This window comes from Chrysemys picta, chromosome 1, assembly GCF_011386835.1.
Source record: "Chrysemys picta bellii isolate R12L10 chromosome 1, ASM1138683v2, whole genome shotgun sequence".
NCBI lineage: Eukaryota > Metazoa > Chordata > Testudines > Emydidae > Chrysemys > Chrysemys picta.
The window spans coordinates 159,816,347-159,833,252 of NC_088791.1; the positions used below are offsets into that span (position 1 = coordinate 159,816,347).

General features: G+C 42.7%; 1 long non-coding RNA gene across 1 annotated transcript in view; it reads right to left on the reverse strand.

The window, feature by feature from the left end:
* Positions 1 to 16,906, reverse strand: part of LOC122174002 (uncharacterized) — a 49,472-nt gene that overhangs the window by 25,620 nt on the left and 6,946 nt on the right. Inside the window, exon 2 of the long non-coding RNA XR_006175199.2 lies at positions 10,354 to 10,486. This is a non-coding gene — a long non-coding RNA (uncharacterized LOC122174002). The remainder of the gene's footprint in view (positions 1 to 10,353; positions 10,487 to 16,906) is intronic.

Here is a 16,906-nt window from a genome sequence, read left to right on the forward strand (position 1 = left end):
GCAACTTTGAAAAATCTAAAAAGACTTTACATTGCACCAGCAAAGTCATAGGAGAATACAGTGCAAAATTCCAGACTGAGAACCATAAAGCCTTTATCTAGCTTTATTCATTCCCTACTCTTTTTTGCTTTCTCTCCTTATATACTCTTGGTGTATATTAAATGCTGTGGAATGGATTCATTGTGTCCTATGTAACTCAATAATAAGGAGAAATTATCTTTGTCCTTTTCTAAAAGGACTTGTTAAAGGATTCACGACTCCTTTGATTAAATTAAACAGCAGGGAAACTTGAGTCGCTTGGCTAGTGCCTCACCTGTAGGCATAATTACAGTTAATAAAGATTTACTCAGGAAGGTTTCTAGTGCCTGGATTGTGTTCCATCTGCCAAATGAGTTTATTAATCTCCTCATAAGAATGTAGGAAAGAAGAGAACAATAAAAGAAAATACACATTAAGGATCTTCTTCCTTCCCTTACATTTCTTCCTATTCCACTTTTGTGTAGAGTAACTCACTGTGCTGTAGATACTAATGAATAAATTGCAGATGCTTCATAGGTTTGGTGATGTTTCATAAAGTTTAGGTGCCTAGGGAAAATGTTCCCCTTTGTCACCCTGTTCTTCCATATCCCTCATCCTTATCTGGCCTGCAGAGATAAGGTCCCTTTCCTAAACCTTCCCTTTCCCTGACAGATTCTCTCTGATTCCCTCTCACTGATATCACTTTTCATGTAATTCATCAGTCTGTGGCTTTAGCAGGCCTGATCCTGGCCCCTTTGTGCTGCCAGCCAGAAAGCTGCTCCAAGCAGGGAGAATCCATGTCTGACAGAGAACTCGTGTAGCTCTATTCCACTCCCTCCCACCCTGCTTGGCATAAGAGGCATGTTAGGGGTGGAATGGGTATGGTCAGAACATGGTAATGCTTCAGTTATGCCTTCTGAGTAGCTGATGTAATTTGGAGCAGCCCCAATGCTGCTCCAAACTATGCTGAGAGTGGAGAAGGGAGAAAACTGTCCACAGGATCAGGGATCTGTAAATGTTTCCTTGCAGTCCTCCTTCCCACAGCAACACCTTGTACTTACTAGGCACATCTTGAGGATTCAGCAAATGGAACCAGCTGCTGTTTTCAAATCTCACAAACCCTGTGTGTGCCTATATTGGAGGTGCCCAAGGATAGATTGTTCCCACTGAACCTAGGGAACCTCTTCAGCTTGCATAATTTGAAGATAAGAATCATCCTGGCAGGTTTTCTGTGCCAGATGGCTTAAAACAAAGATTGAGGGAGCATTTTAGAGTTTGGAGCGAGGAAAATGGGATATTCAATGGAATTGATCCAAATAGAAACGTCTGTCCAGATTCAGTTTAGTTTGGTCCAAAAACTGGATTAAGGCTTGCTCTTATTCTTTGCTGGAACAAGCGATTCTTTAGCTGTGAATGTATCTGCAGTGAGGTACTTGAATTCTGAAACCTGATTGTCACCTTCATCTTCAATCCTTTTGTAAGGAAAATAGGTGAGATCCTTGCTTCTTTTCTTTGGAGGGCTTTCTTTGTTTTGTTTGAGTTTCTGATTAACAATTCTCATTGAGATGTTCATATACATACATTAGCAGGGTCAATTGCAACTAGATCTAAATGCTGTTCCTGCAGCCGCTTAAGTTTAAGATGCAGCTAAAATACCAAGTTTCCCCGCACCGCAAAAACAAAAATAAGATGTCACTAGTCAAATATAAAATTTGGTGTCCTACATGAAATGAGTTTGGTGGTCTCAGCCTATTTCCCACATTTTGCATCACTAAGGCCTGGTCTACACTATGAGTTTAATTCAAATTTAGCAGTGTTAAATCTAATTAACCCGGCACCCGTCCACACAACAAAGCCATTTCTTTCTAAATAAAGGGCTCTTAAAATCGATTTCTGTACTCCTCCCTGACGAGCGGAGTAGCGCCAAAATCGATATTGTCATTTCGAATTAGGGTTGGTGTGGCCGCAATTCGATGGTATTGGCCTCCAGGAGCTATCCCACAGTGCACCACTGTGACCGCTCTGGACAGCAATCTGAACTCGGATGGCCCTGGCCAGGTAAACAGGAAAAGCCCCGCGAACATTTGAATTTCATTTCCTGTTTGCCCAGCACAGGAGAGCACAGGTGACCACAGAGAGCTCATCAGCACAGGTAACCATGCAGGCCGATAATCGAAAAAGAGCACCAGCATGGACCGTACGGGAGGTACTGGATCTGATCGCTATATGGGGAGAGGATTCAGTGCTAGCAGAACTTCGTTCGAAAAGACGAAATGCCAAAACTTTCGAAAAAATCTCCAAGGGCATGATGGAGAGAGGCCACAATAGGGACTCAGATCAGTGCCGCGTGAAAGTCAAGGAGCTCAGGCAAGCCTATCAGAAAACAAAGGAGGCAAACAGTTGCTCCGGGTCAGAGCCGCAGACATGCCGCTTCCACGCTGAGCTGCATGCAATTTTAGGGGGGGCCGCGACCACTACCCCACTTTTGACCGTGGATTCTGAAGCGGGGGTAATCTCATCAGCCACACCTGAGGATTCTGCGGACGGGGAAGAGGAGGAGGAGGAGGAGGCGGAGCTTGCAGAGAGCACACAGCACTCCGTTCTCCCCAACAGCCAGGATCTTTTTCTCAGCCTGACTGAAGTACCCTCCCAAGCCTCCCAAGCAAGTACCCAAGACCATGACCCCATGGAAGGGACCTCAGGTGAGTTTACCTTTTAAAATATAAGACATGGTTTAAAAGCAAGCGTTTTTTAATGATTAATTTGCCCTGAGGACTTGGGATGCATTCGCGGCCAGTACAGCTACTGGAAAAGTCTGTTAACGTGTCTGGGGATGGAGCAGAAATCCTCCAGGGACATCTCCATGAAGCTCTCCTGGAGGTACTCCAAAAGCCTTTGCAGAAGGTTACTGGGCAGTGCAGCCTTATTCCGTCCTCCATGGTAGGACACTTGACCACGCCATGAAGTAATCTGGTATCATTGCATGACAAAGGCTGGCAGCGTATGGTCCCAGTGTTTGCTGGCATTCAAGCAACATCTGTTCTTTATCTCGCTGTGTAATCCTCAGGAGAGTGATATCGCTCATGGTAATCTGGTTGAAATATGGGAATTTAATTAAGGGGACAGAGGTGGCCCTTCCTACTGGGCTGTTTGTCTGTGGCTGAAAAGAAATCCTTCCCTGTAGTAAGCCAAGCGGGGAGGGGGGGCCAGGGAGGGGGATTGGTGCTGAGCTTTTCACGTGTGGCTAGCAGGGATCTTCCCTGATACAAGCCATGCGGTGGGCGGAGGAATAAAGATCATCCCAGAGAATTGGATGGCTGGGGGTTAGTTTGTTTTCTGCTGCTGAAGGTTAACAGGAAAACTGCAGCACTCAACGAGCTTTGCTTGGTATGTGGGAAAGGAGGGCGCAGAAGCTGAAAGACAATGGCTTACCATGGTCGCATGCAAGCTGAATTCTGTTGCCCGGACCTGCATCTGTGATCTGTAGCAGCAAAGCCACAGGCACTCAATGTCAAGAGGCAAAATGCGACCTTGCACAGAAATCATATGTGCTATGTAATGCGAATAGTGTTGTTCACCGTGAAAGAGTATAAACATTGTTCTGTAAAATGTATCTTTTTAAAAAATTCTCTCCTTTTTTCCCTCCCTCCAGGAGCTGCAAATTTTTCAAGCCTCCCTACTCCGTCCCGAAGGCTATCTCAGATAAGACGTCGGAAAAAGAGGACGCGAGATGAGATGTTCGTGGAAATCATGGAATCCACCCGCAATGAAAGAGCTCATCTGAATGAGTGGAAGGACACAGTTTCAAAGTATAGGAAAGATGCCAGTGAATGTGAGGACAGGAGGGACCAACGTGAGGACATGAGGGACCAACGTGAGGACAGGAGGGACCAACATGAGGAGAGGAGAGACGCTCGAGATGAGAGGTGGCGGCAGGAAGATCAGAGGAGGCAGGATGCAATGCTGTTGCTGCTGCATGAGCAAACAGACGTTCCGGCATCTGGTGGAGCTTCAGGAACGGCAGCAGGATCACAGACTGCCACTACAGCCCCTGTATAACCACCCTCCCCCCCTCACCATGTTCCAGAGCCTCCTCACCCAGACGTGTAAGAACGCGGGGGGGGAGGCTCCGTGCACCCTCCCATTCCACCCCAGTGGACAGCCCAAGCAAAAGGCTGTCATTATTTTAACCTTTTTTTAGTGGCCTTTTCCTTCCCTCTGATCCTCCTCCCAAACCCCACCTGGGCTACCTTTTCAGTTCTCTCCCTCTTTTTATAATCAATTAACAAAGCATAAACAATAGTGACTTTATTTCCTTTGAAAGCAAGCTGTGATCGAAGGGGGAGGGTGGGATGCCTACAGAGAATGAGTCAATAAAGGGAGCGGGTTTTCATCAAGGAGAAACAAACAGAACTTTCACACGGTAACCTGGCCAGTCATGAAACTGGTTTTCAAAGCTTCTCTGATGCGCCGTGCTCCCTGGTGTGCTCTTCTAATCACACTGGTGTCTGGCTGCGCGTAATCAGCAGCCAGGTGATTTGCCTCAGCCTCCCACCCCGCCATAAACGTCTCCCCCTTACTCTCACAGAGATTGTGGCGCACACAGCAAGCAGCAATAACAATGGGGATATTGGTTTGGCTGAGGTCTGAGCGAGTCAGTAAAGTGCGCCAGCGACCTTTTATACGGCCAAATGCACATTCCACCACCATTCTGCACTTGCTCAGCCTATAGTTGGACAGCTCCTGACTCCTGTCCAGGCTGCCTGTGTATGGCTTCATGAGCCATGGCATTAAGGGGTAGGCTGGGTCCCCAAGGATAACTATAGGCATTTCAACATCCTCAATCATTATTTTCTGGTCCAGGAAGTAAGTCCCTTGCTGCAGCCATTTAAACAGAGTAGTGTTCCTGAAGACGCGAGCGTCATGAACCCTTCCCGGCCAGCCCACGTTGATGTTGATGAAACGTCCACTGTGATCCACCAGTGCTTGCAGCACCATTGAAAAGTACCCCTTGCGGTTTATGTAGTGGGTACCCTGGTACTCCTGTGCCAAGATAGGTATATGGGTTCCAGCTATCACCCCACCACAGTTAGGGAATCCCATTGCAGCAAAGCCATCCACTATGGTCTGCACATTTCCCAGAGTCACTATCTTTCGTAGCAGCAGCTCAATGATTGCTTTGGCTACTTGCATGACAGCAGCCCCCACCGTAGATTTGCCCACTCCAAATTGATTCCCGACTGACCGGTAGCTGTCTGGCATTGCAAGCTTCCACATGGCTATTGCCACTCGCTTCTCAACTGTGAGGGGTGCTCTCATCCTGGTATTCTGGCGCTTCAGGGCAGGGGACAGCAAGTCACAAAGTTCCAAGAAAGTGCCCTTACGCATGCTAAAGTTTCGCAGCCACTGGGAATCGTCCCACACCTGCAACACTATGTGGTCCCACCAGTCTGTGCTTGTTTCCCGGGCCCAGAATCGGCGTTCCACGGATAGAACCTGCCCCACCAACAACATGATCTCCAATGCGCCGGGACCCGCGGTTTGAGAGAAGTCTGTGTCCAAGTCCATGTCCTCATCACTCTCGTCACCGCGCTGCCATCACTGCCTCCTCCTTGCCTCGTTTTTCTGGTCCTGGTACAGCATAAACTGCACGATAATGCGCAAGGTGTTTACAATGTTCATGACTGCTGTCTTGAACTGAGCGGGCTCCATGCTTGCCGTGGTATGGCGTCTGCTGTGTTCACCCAGGAAAAAAGGCGCGAAACGGTTGTCTGCCGTTGATTTCATGGAGGGAGGGGTGAGGCTGTACCCAGAACAACCTGTGACAATGTTTTTTGCTGCATCAGGCACTGGGATCTCAACCCAGAATTCCAGTGGGCGGGGGAGACTGCGGGAAGTATGGGATAATTATGGGATAACTACCCACAGTGCAACGCTCCAGAAATCAACGCTAGCCCCGGTGCATGGATGCACACCGCCGAATTAATGTGCTTAGTGTGACCGCATACATTCGACTTTATACAATCTGTTTTCAAAATTCAAATTCTGTAAATTCGGATTAATCCCATAGTGTAGAGATACCCTAACATACATTTTTACAGCTGATTATTCTGAACACCTTTGATAGTTGTCTCAGCTGAGAAGCAGATGACTGAATGAACCAGAGACTGTCAGACCCTCATTCCTAACAGCGGCCCCTCTGGGTCTGGTTTGAGGGACAATAATGGAGCAGAATGAGGAGACTTGTTCTGTACCCATGCTGTATCTAATCTGAGGATAAACAAAGAGCTTCAGACTCCAGGGCTGCCAATCCAGCACCTTTCACCATCGTTAAATAAACACACATCCACAAAAATATGTCTTTTGATGAAATCCAAGGAAAGGCTGTCGTAGCAGCTCATATTTCTCCATCCTATCTAAGATCCTGGCTAACCCTTCTCTGAGTCACAGGCTGATATCTGTGCTAATTAATCTACCCATTCTTTGCGGACTCAAGCCCCTTGGGTTTGCATAAGTCAAAAGTACTTTTTGAAAGCATCGTTCTATTTACATCCAATGAATATATCTCCCCAGCTCCCAAACTCAAATGCAGCACTAACTTACCATGGCTATTTGAACAAACTGGATGGAGTGCACTACAAGAGCACCTGTTAATACCAGCTTTTACTCATGCGTAATATACAATAACAGTTCTCTAGCTCCCTCTGTGAGGTTCTGTTTCTGATTTTCTGAAAGCCTGGGAAGGTTTATAGCATATATTCTAGGTGGTTATTTGTTTCTAGTTATTTTAGCATACCTTGGGTAGTACAATTCAAGTTAAAGGAACTCACTGGTTTTTTCCAATTAGGAAAGAGTTAATAAAATAGTACTCCAAAAAATCACAAAATATTGACGTATACAATCTGCAGCTGTCACGTAGCACAGCACAGATGAACAGTTTGCTTGACAAGTCCTTTTGATAGCCAGTCACGTGCTTTAACCAATAGACCATGCTTCCTCATATGGCATGTACATCCCACCCATGATTGCAAAATGTTTCTGTTTTCTCAGAGACTGGTTTTTTGAGATACTTGGAATTAGCTAGGTGTGGCTAGGTCTGGGGGAAGGGAGCAGGCATAAACTTCCCGAGCCATCTGTCAGAAAGAATCTCCTAATGTTATCTGGTTGTGTAGAGGTATGTCTGTAATTTTGAGTAAGATGTAAGCCTTATCAAATGGAAGTCTTGCTTAAAAGAATGTATTTCTATAGTGAATTTAGCACTTTTATTTACCCACTGAACAGGTACAGCACATGCAATGCTAATGTGAGCTTCCTCATACTGCCTACCTAACATACTTCATCCCTGAAGGTTTGCTCTTTGTTATAAGCCAGATTTCAAACCTCTACCCCCAACATCTCCCTCTTCTGGAGATTTTTTACATGCCTCAGGGTGGAATTCTTCTGGGAAGTTTGGTAAAAATCAGGGGGGAGAATTTAAAAGTTGTTATGGCTTATTGAAAATGTAGGTGTAGGTCATGCTTTGGCTAATGCTGTTTTGGTGCATGATGTCTCTAACATAAGCTTGGCCTCAAAACTCTACGTCTAAACTTTTAAAATTTTAAGGGAAAGGGTACAAAGATACTAGCTATTCCAAGGATATAATGAACAACATGTACAATGTGAGAAATGTAGGGGGCTGGAATCTTAAAAGGGGCATGGACTAGGAGGAGAATTGGTAGGGGGAGCATGTGACCAGAAGTGATGTGACCTTGAGGTACAGGATTGGGGCACAGAGCATTGTGTCATGGAGCCATTTTTCCTAGCTTCAGAATAGAGTATGGAGGGAGGATTGAGGAATAGACACATGGGGAGAAGCAGGAAGGAGAGGGGATAGGAAGGAGCGGGAGACCCTAGTAGCATAGAAGGGAGACTAGAATTGAGGCAAAGGAGAGAGGACATGGAAAGCAAGAGCAGGGAACTGGGGGTGAAATACATAATGTGTGTGCAGGGCATCTGAGGAGACATAGCAGGGGACATGGAAGAGTGTTTAACATTTTCTATAAGGACAAAAGCTTCCCACCTCCCCTTCCATTCCTTGTCACTGCCCATTGCCCATTATTCACTTAGATCCCTGTGGTGCAGCTCCATGCACTGCACACACTACACCTCTATGGAAAATGACACTTAAAATACATGGCCATGTTCCGCCACAGCCCAGAAGACCCAGCAGAGAACAGCAGCCAAGGAGATTGATCTTGAATTTTACCATTGACATCAGTGGATGAAGGATCGAGCTGTTAATGAGCATTTTGTGAAAATGCCAGGAATGTCAAGGAAATGCACCCAGGAAATCATATATTTCTCTAGCTCAAAAATCGTGGATATTTGCAAATAATTCAAGCTTTTGCAACTGGAACCTGACAAAGCAGAAAGTGGCGGCTCTCATCAAAGGGCTCTCACTTCCACCTGCCCTTTTGTCCTGCACTGCCATTTTTCACATTCAATCCCCTTGCCCAGGCAAATACCACTGCTGCATTGCAACCTTTGCCCAGCTAATGGAGCTCAATTGTCCTGTTCAAAGTCTGTTCTGCCGCACTAGCCAGCCCCTATGATTAATAAAAGGGTCTTTTTTTCTTTCTTTATACTACACTGTTTAATGTTGAATTACACTTATGAAAATTCTGCTGCAGACAATGTGAAGCATTCATACAAACCGAGTACATTTGATTTGAATTAATGTTATTACAAAAGATGGACAGAAATTAGGAATGCCAGAAAACTTAGTGTGTGACAGTGGAATGTTCAATTAATACAGCACCTAGGGAAAGGTTGTGGGGGGGAAGAAAAACATAAGGGCTCAGTTGATTACTAGGTGGCACAAAATATAGGTACATATTATAAACAGAATCAATGGAATAAGCAGAGGGTAAGGGAAAGGTTTGGAAACATGCAGCCCTTCCAAACTGAGATTTGACTCCTGTGTCATCATTATTTCTATTAAAGTAGCACCTAGAGACCCCAACCAGCATCAGGGCCACATTGTACTCTATGAACACATAGTAAGAGACAGGCTGTGCCCTGAAGAGGTTACAATCTAAATAGATAAAGGGTGCATGGGAAACTGAGGCACAGAGCGGTGACGTGACTTGCCCAACAACACCAGAGCCAGGAATAGAATCTGCGTCTGCTGAGTCCTGGTCTAGTACTCTACTTTTTGGTGTCAGGCAGAGAAATATTTTCTGATAAGAGTTGTTCTAATAATAAAGTTACACCACAGTGCTGCATGCACCACTCTTTATTTTAAAAATATATCACAAGTATAGGCCAAAACGTTACAGCTAATCACGTGGATACTGCTGTGTTTGGGAAAGAGGGAGAATGAGAACAATAGAATAGAGACATTATTACATGTACACCCAAGAATGTTCCTAGCAACACAGTGTACCTCATGTATAATAATACCTAACTCTTATATAGCACTTTTAATACAGAGATCAAAGGAAGTAAGCATCGTTTCCTTTATTTTACAGATGAATAAACTGAGGCACAGGGTAGCAATCCATTGGTTGAGCTGAGAACAGACCCATGTCTCGGAGTCCCAGAAGTGCTTAATCCACTAGACAACACAACATACAGATTATTCATTAATAGCAAGGATCTAAATATATTGTTTTCATTGCAGAGCTGCAGATGCAAACTATTAACAGCAATACTGCTGGTCAAACATATATTTTATTCACCATGAAACAATGCCAAGAAAACAAACATTTTTAATTTTCAGTAATTTTTTTTTCCAGATTTTTGTGGAAAAACTGGAAACTGGAAAACTACACAGTTTTTCATTTTTGATGACTGAAATTTTTGGAAACCAAAACAATGTTCAGTGTGCAGTTTTTATGAAAACCCCAGAAATGTAGATGAAAATTATAATTTTTTCATTAAAATTTCCATTTAATGTAAAAGCGATTTTTTTTGTCCAACATAAAAAAAATTAAATTGTTTGTTTTTTAATTTATTCATTTTTTTGAACAACTCTAATTGCAATTCCAAAACTACAAACTTGCAATTGCATGTTAGCTGCTAAAAATACCCTAATGGGCTAATTCGTCTCATTTGCACCAATGTAAATAGTCAGTAAAAAAAACAAAACAAAACATGGACTTAACAGAGACAAGGGTTTTATGGCTCTTTACAACAATTTGTAACACACCCCGCTGCCTACTTATCCTCCTTTGTCCTATGAGGGCAGAGGTATTAATTGCCCACTTCATTTTAAGTGGTCTCCTCCAACATGTATGAACCCTTTATGTTTAACAGTCTGTCCTGTCTTGTATTTAGCTTGGACACTCTGCTTACCTTCCTCAGACCTGTGCAACAGATCTGTGAGGCTTGAAGGCCTGTCCCTTCCATCAACAGAAGTTGGTCCAATAAAAGATATTACCTCATCCACCGTCTCTCATATCCCAGGACCAACATGTCCACGAAAACACTGCAAACAATCAAGGAGTAACTCATTTTAATTCAATGGAGTTCTACTGGTTTAAAAACCATTGAGATTTGCATCAGCTCTAAATTTCTAGTGCCTTTGAAATGCTAAAAGAGCATGATTGGGGGGGCTTCATCCCAGCTCCCCCAATATTTCAGTCAAGCAGAGACAATCTCCAGCAAACGGTTTCGCCAACACTAACACAATTCAGGCTTTATGGAAAGGAGTCTAGATACCTTAAACAAAACCCACTCTCTACCTCTTTCCCCTATTGTAGACTAACTACGTTTCTTACTTACTTTAGGCAGTGTGGCCTAGCGGCTAGTGCACTGCACCGTGATTGAGGAGACGTGGTTTACAAAGTTAAAATGATTCTCTCTGCCCCTGCTGATGCCGTACTTCCCGACAACAAAATGCCATATTATTAGTGCTTAGATACAAGGTGCTATAAAAACCCTAAAATAGATTCAATACTAAGAAAAAAATCACCCCATTCTCTGTAGGCATATGGCCTGACTGTGCCCCATGTGAGAGGTGCTGTTTAAGCTTCCCCACTACAAGAGCAGTAGGCATTTGTGCATCAGGGACACCCCTATGAGGCACAATTCTCTTCCTGCCTCCTTTTTGTGCCAAGGTTGATAGTAATTATAATACCCACACCTGCTTAGCTGCACTGTCCAGCATATTGAGGAGAATCAAGGCTCAGTCCATTCCCTGCCTCTTCCTACATACATGCTCTGGGCAGAAAGGGGTACATGGCTCTGGATAGTCCAAGCAGCTGTGTCAGAGGTGGAAGGGCCTTATTGCCCCTGCATGGGAGTAGAGTCCAAGTCACCGCCTTTGCTTTGAAGCACTGAAATAAAGATGTTACAGCTACATCCACCCAAAATCCTGGCTGTCTATTTCAAAATCAGCTAAGATTTTATCTGTTTCCTCAGTACATTTGGAAATCCAATATACATTTAGCTATCATTCACATCTCGTGCCAAGACTGTTGTTTCATATGGGTTGACTCTTATCTGATACCTGCAGGCGTAACTGCAACGCTGCTGGAGATTTTCTTCATATATGGCAATGTGCCCTAGAATTATTTCTTATTGGCCAGCTAGTTTTCAACATACTGAACAGATAGCAGGCTATTTGAGAGGCTCAAATGGTTCTACTAAGTATTCAGTTTATAGATCAAGATACTATTCAGAATGCCCTGACACTCATTCAGTTCTTATTACTGACAGCTAGATTAGTATTAGCAGCCATCTGGAAGTGTATGCAGACCAATCAAAATTAAAGGGGCACTAGCAACTGGAAATATAGTCAGTTAAAAATTGTGCTAAACATACTTTCATGTACTTCACCTGCCCCCGAGCTCCTCAAATAATGTTTTACAATCACATTTTCCTGTTTAAAGAAAGTTTCCTTTCCCCTATTGTTGTATAAAAGACCCACATACAAACAACAAGAGAAGGTGACTAACTAAATTATTTTATATTTTGGAAGCGGTGAAATCGAGTATTGTTATTTCTTTAGATATAAATGGTTGTAAAAAATGACTCGGGGAAAAATTCTAGCAACTAATTATACAACATGGTGTCAATGGCATAAAGTAAATAAACTGGAAACTCCCCTATCCCTTCCCCCAAAAGTAGGGGTTTTTTTGCTCCAATCCCTTTCAGTTACGGTAATCTTAGATGTTACTTATAACAATAGTAGGTTAAAAAAATTCAGACAGATGTGTGTGTGTTTTGGTTTTTTTTAAGTTGGCACTGGCTCTTTAAGCAGTTGGTGCCATAAAAACTGGAACATTTTTATTGGAGGTGTGGAGACTGGTTTAATTTAAAAGAGGAAATTTACAGAATTACCCTATACTGTGGTAACCTCCTTTTTGACCATGTTGAGAAGACTCCAAGAATCCAAGAAACCTGCCTTACTGTCTCCTTTTAGTCTGATATAGAAGTTTGTCTTGTTTTATATAGACGTATTTGTTTTTGTTGTATGTAATTAGGGTCAAGTGTACTACTATCTCCCAGGCACCCACAGTTTATTTTGACTAATCTAATTGTACATTGTAAGGGAATAGTTGTCTTTTGTATGGGCTTGTTAAGGTTGTGGAAGGATATATATATAATAACAACATCTGTGGTTTCTCAGCTACCAGTGGCAGCTATGCCCAACTAGGTTTAGTCCATTAGATTTTTCTTTTGTTTATTTGCTGAATTTATTTAGTCATGTCTGAAATTATTTCTTCTCTTGTACTTAATTCCAGTGGTACTGCCTCACAGAATGTTTGAAAAGAAAACATCCACTGAGCTTCTGAATTGGTCTCTGCAGGAATGCCAACAACTACTGTATCTGTCAGAATGAATACTGAAGGTGTAAGTGGTTTTATTGTTTAATTTTGGAGGTATCTAATTTTTCTGGTATTTTTGGATTTCCAAAAATATTAGTGTGTTTTAATGCCTTTATCTCAGTATCTGCATATAGGTTCCCATCCAAAGCTCACTCCAATCTGTAGGAGTCTTTCTGGTGACTTCTGTAGCTTTTTGAAGAGACTCTTGTTTTGTGCTGTATTTCACTAGAAAGTTCTGATTCTGAGATATCCAAGGACTGCAAGCATGAAGTAAGATTCCACGTGGTTTCAGAGATATCAGTATTACAACTGTGCATTTAGGAAATAAAACTGTGAGGAGGGGGAGATCTTGGCCTAACTCTGCTCCCACTGAAATCAAGTTAGAGTTCTACCGATGATTTCAATTGGAGCAGAGCTTAGGCCAACACTGCACACTTTGGAAATTCCCAAGTTTAGTAGGGCAGCAAGGGAGAATGTTGAATCCAGTTCAAGATCTTGGTCCTTATCTCCAAGGTCCTCCATGTCCTGGGCCCAGGCTATCTAAAAGATTGCCTAAAGCTCTGGGATGAAAACCGCGGTCAACAAATTCACTCCTCTGGCACAATGGAACTCTCAATAACAAAGGTAAAGCGTGTCTGTGCAGGAGACAAGTTTCTGGAGGGACAGTCTGAGACACTGGAACAAACTATCTATAGGGATAGTTAAACTCTAGACTTCCAAAGAAGGTTGTGAAAACGCCATAATTGGAGGTTTTTAAGAAGAGGTGGGACAAACACCTGTCAGGGATGATCTAGGTTTACTTGGTCCTGCCTCAGTGCAGGGCACTGGATTTGATGACTACTGGAGGTCCCTTCCAGGCTTACATTTCTATGATTCTATAAATGTTGGCTTACCGTGCTTTTTTGTGAATGCATGAGAGCATATTCAGCAGAGGCATTGGCCCTTAATGTTGGTGCATAACAAAGAAACAGAAGGGTTCACATTTTTGCTGCATCAGCCAATTGTTCTTTTGATAAGGTAGTTACTTATGACTATTATCTCAAGTTTTTATTACACTTCACTTATCTGATACTGTACATAAAATACAAGAATTAGTTAGCCACCACCAGGTCTTTGGAGTATACCAATTTTTTTCTGTCTTTTTTTTTTAATACATGAAAAGGTGGCTTATTAATAGAATTAACCTATTGATTTGGAGATTTTTGAACTCTCTCTCATATCAACCACTTTTTCATGAGAAAAACAAAATTTACAATCCATTTTGTAATTTAAAAAAGATCAGAAATCATAATTGACATGCACCTGATATAGTCGATATTATGATGGTACATGAAGGTACCTCCAGCTGCAGTAAGTAGGTGTGATTGGGGCTCTTGCCTGCTCTCATTTTGAATTTGACAATCTTTGGAATGAAAATGAGAAGCTAGAAATATTGACTCTAAAATGTAAATGTTTAATGTGTCCAATTTAAGGCTTACTTTAAGTCATAGAATCAAGGGAGTCTTTCCACTTTGGATCAGGACCTAATGTAAGCTTCTTAGGGCAAGTTTCCTTCCATTGTTCCAGAGCATGAAACACACCAAAATATGTTTAAAATTAGAGATGGAAACTAAATATCCCTACACTTCGGATAAATTTGCATTCGGATGTAAACTGTGCACCTCAGGCCCCTTTCTTTTTATTAATTGACACAAATTTTGCTACCTCATGGCTAAGGTTCCTCCTAGGTATGTAAATAAGGGAATGTTAGGAAAAAATTAAGTGTTAAAGCATAGATATTAAGGGGAGGTAGAAAAATATTCAAATACACAGTTCTCTTAAATGATTCTTCACTTGAAAAAGATCACATTGCATACGGCAACTCCCACCTCCAATAACTCTGTACCTATCTAGCCAACCAGCGTCCGTGTACTAATGACAATTAGAAAACCTAGTTAACACTTTGCTCCCAAACTTTTGCTCATTACCGAACTTTCGCTCATCACTGAACTTCCTGGGTGCAGTCAACAGCACAAGGACTAAAATGTTGTGAGAAAGAGACTGTACTCACACTATTTTCAGCATGATCAAAATCAGTCAGAATAATTAATAACAATTAATTAATACTAACACTTATAGAGCACTTTACAACTTCAAAATTCTGTACAAACATTAACTGCTTAGGGTGAAATCCTAGCCCCATTGAAGTCACTAGGAGTTTTGCCATTAACTTCAGTGGGCCAGTTTGTCACCCATAATCTTCACAACACCCCTTTCAGGTAAAGTAAGTATTTTTACCCCTATTTTACAGATGTACAAGCAGCAACAGATGAAGTTAAATGACCTGAGCTAGGCACCGTAGGTAGGTCTACTGTTTAATTGTGATGTAGACATTTGGCCTCCAGCTGAGCTTTGGGGCCCTCCCCCATTATGGGGTCCCAGAGTCTGGGCTCCAGCTCGAGCCCGAATATCTACACAGCAGTTTTACAGCCTTGCATCCTGAGCCCTGTGAACTTGAGTCAGCTGACCTGGGCTAGCTGCAGGTGTTTAAATGCAGTGTAGACATACCCTGTATGAACAAGTAGAAGACAGACTCTTCCCCAGAGAGTTCAGAATCCTGCAGGCAAAGTTCCCACTGAAGTCAATGGAAGTGTTTTTCCCATGAATGCAGGACCAGGCCCATAATGTCTATATCAGACATGCCAAACCCGCAAAAAAGACCCCACAGAAATTGGGCTTCTTTTTGGCTTGTGAGTTGCTTGTTGGCTAGTTTTTGGCTTGTAGCTTGTTTGGCTTGTAGCTTGCTGCTTCTTGTAGCTTGTTGCATCTTTTTTTCCCCAGTTCCTGACAAGCAAGGGCAGGGGGGGTCAAACAGGGGCAAGGGGGGAGAGAGTCAGGGGTGCACAGCGGGCCCACCACAGTCCCAGACTGCATGCTGGGGGGATCTAGTCACATAGAGTGTTGGGGTTCTTAGGGATTGGCTTGTTTTGGCCTTTTTTTGAGATGGGATTAGGTTGATTTTTGGCTTATTGTGAAAGTCGGGGGGCTTATTTACTGCCTGAAAGTTGGCAACTCTGGTCTATATGTGTTATTTTTCCCCACATTTGTAAATTACCAAACAAGTCAACATTTTTTATGCAAATATTAAAAGAAAAGAGTTATCTTCCTGAAGTCAGACTTGCACTTCGGTGCTGGTGTTGATTTCAGTAAGATGATATCTGATATCGCCATGTGAACAGAAGCATAAAATCCTTTCATGGGATTAAATAGCACCCATCTGTAAGTAGCATTATGTTTATTAGATTTTGCTCAGTTAATACATTTTCACCACTGTATCCTATTGGTTACTATGGAGTGGAAAATGTGCTGATTCAACACCCATTCACATAATGTTTGTTATATTTCCTCATATTATAATTGGCCAAAGAATTAAGTTATGCTTGCCACAGCACTGCAAGAGGGTATAAAATGAAATTGCCTCAGAATTCAACATTAAGGTCACAGGGAAATAGCTATGAAATGAGGCTTCTTTCAGTAGTATTTGCCTACCTACTGCAACACAAAGTCCTTCTAAAACTTACTGCATTTTAAGGTATGATGGTAGCAACTGAATGGCAAAGCAGATAATTTCAGTTCCAGAGCAGGTCTGCCTTAGATATGGCAACCTTGCAGATGACAAAGCCAGTCTCATGATGGTAGGGGCTAAAGTGGAGTGGAGGGGGATAATTCCGGTAGATGGGACCCGATTTCCATGGAGGTAGAAGTGGGTCATTCCGCATGTGCTGAGGTCACTCCAGGGGAAGAGATTACAGATGTGAGGCATGCAGAGACTCTAGTGAAAGGGGCTTTGATCATTAGAAATGTTGGTACCTGGGTCTATGATGACAGTGAGAATTGTAGAAAGAAAGAACCTCAGAGTAGGCCTCGGTGAAATTCTGGATTTCTGGTTTGTGGGAAGTTTCAATATTTTGACATTTCCAACAAACAGAAAATTCCAAAACATTTTCATTTTGGAAACACTGACTATTAAAGGGAATATGCTCTCCTGGCCCCCAGCATCTGCTAACTGAAACTGAGAAGAATCATGTCAGTTTTAG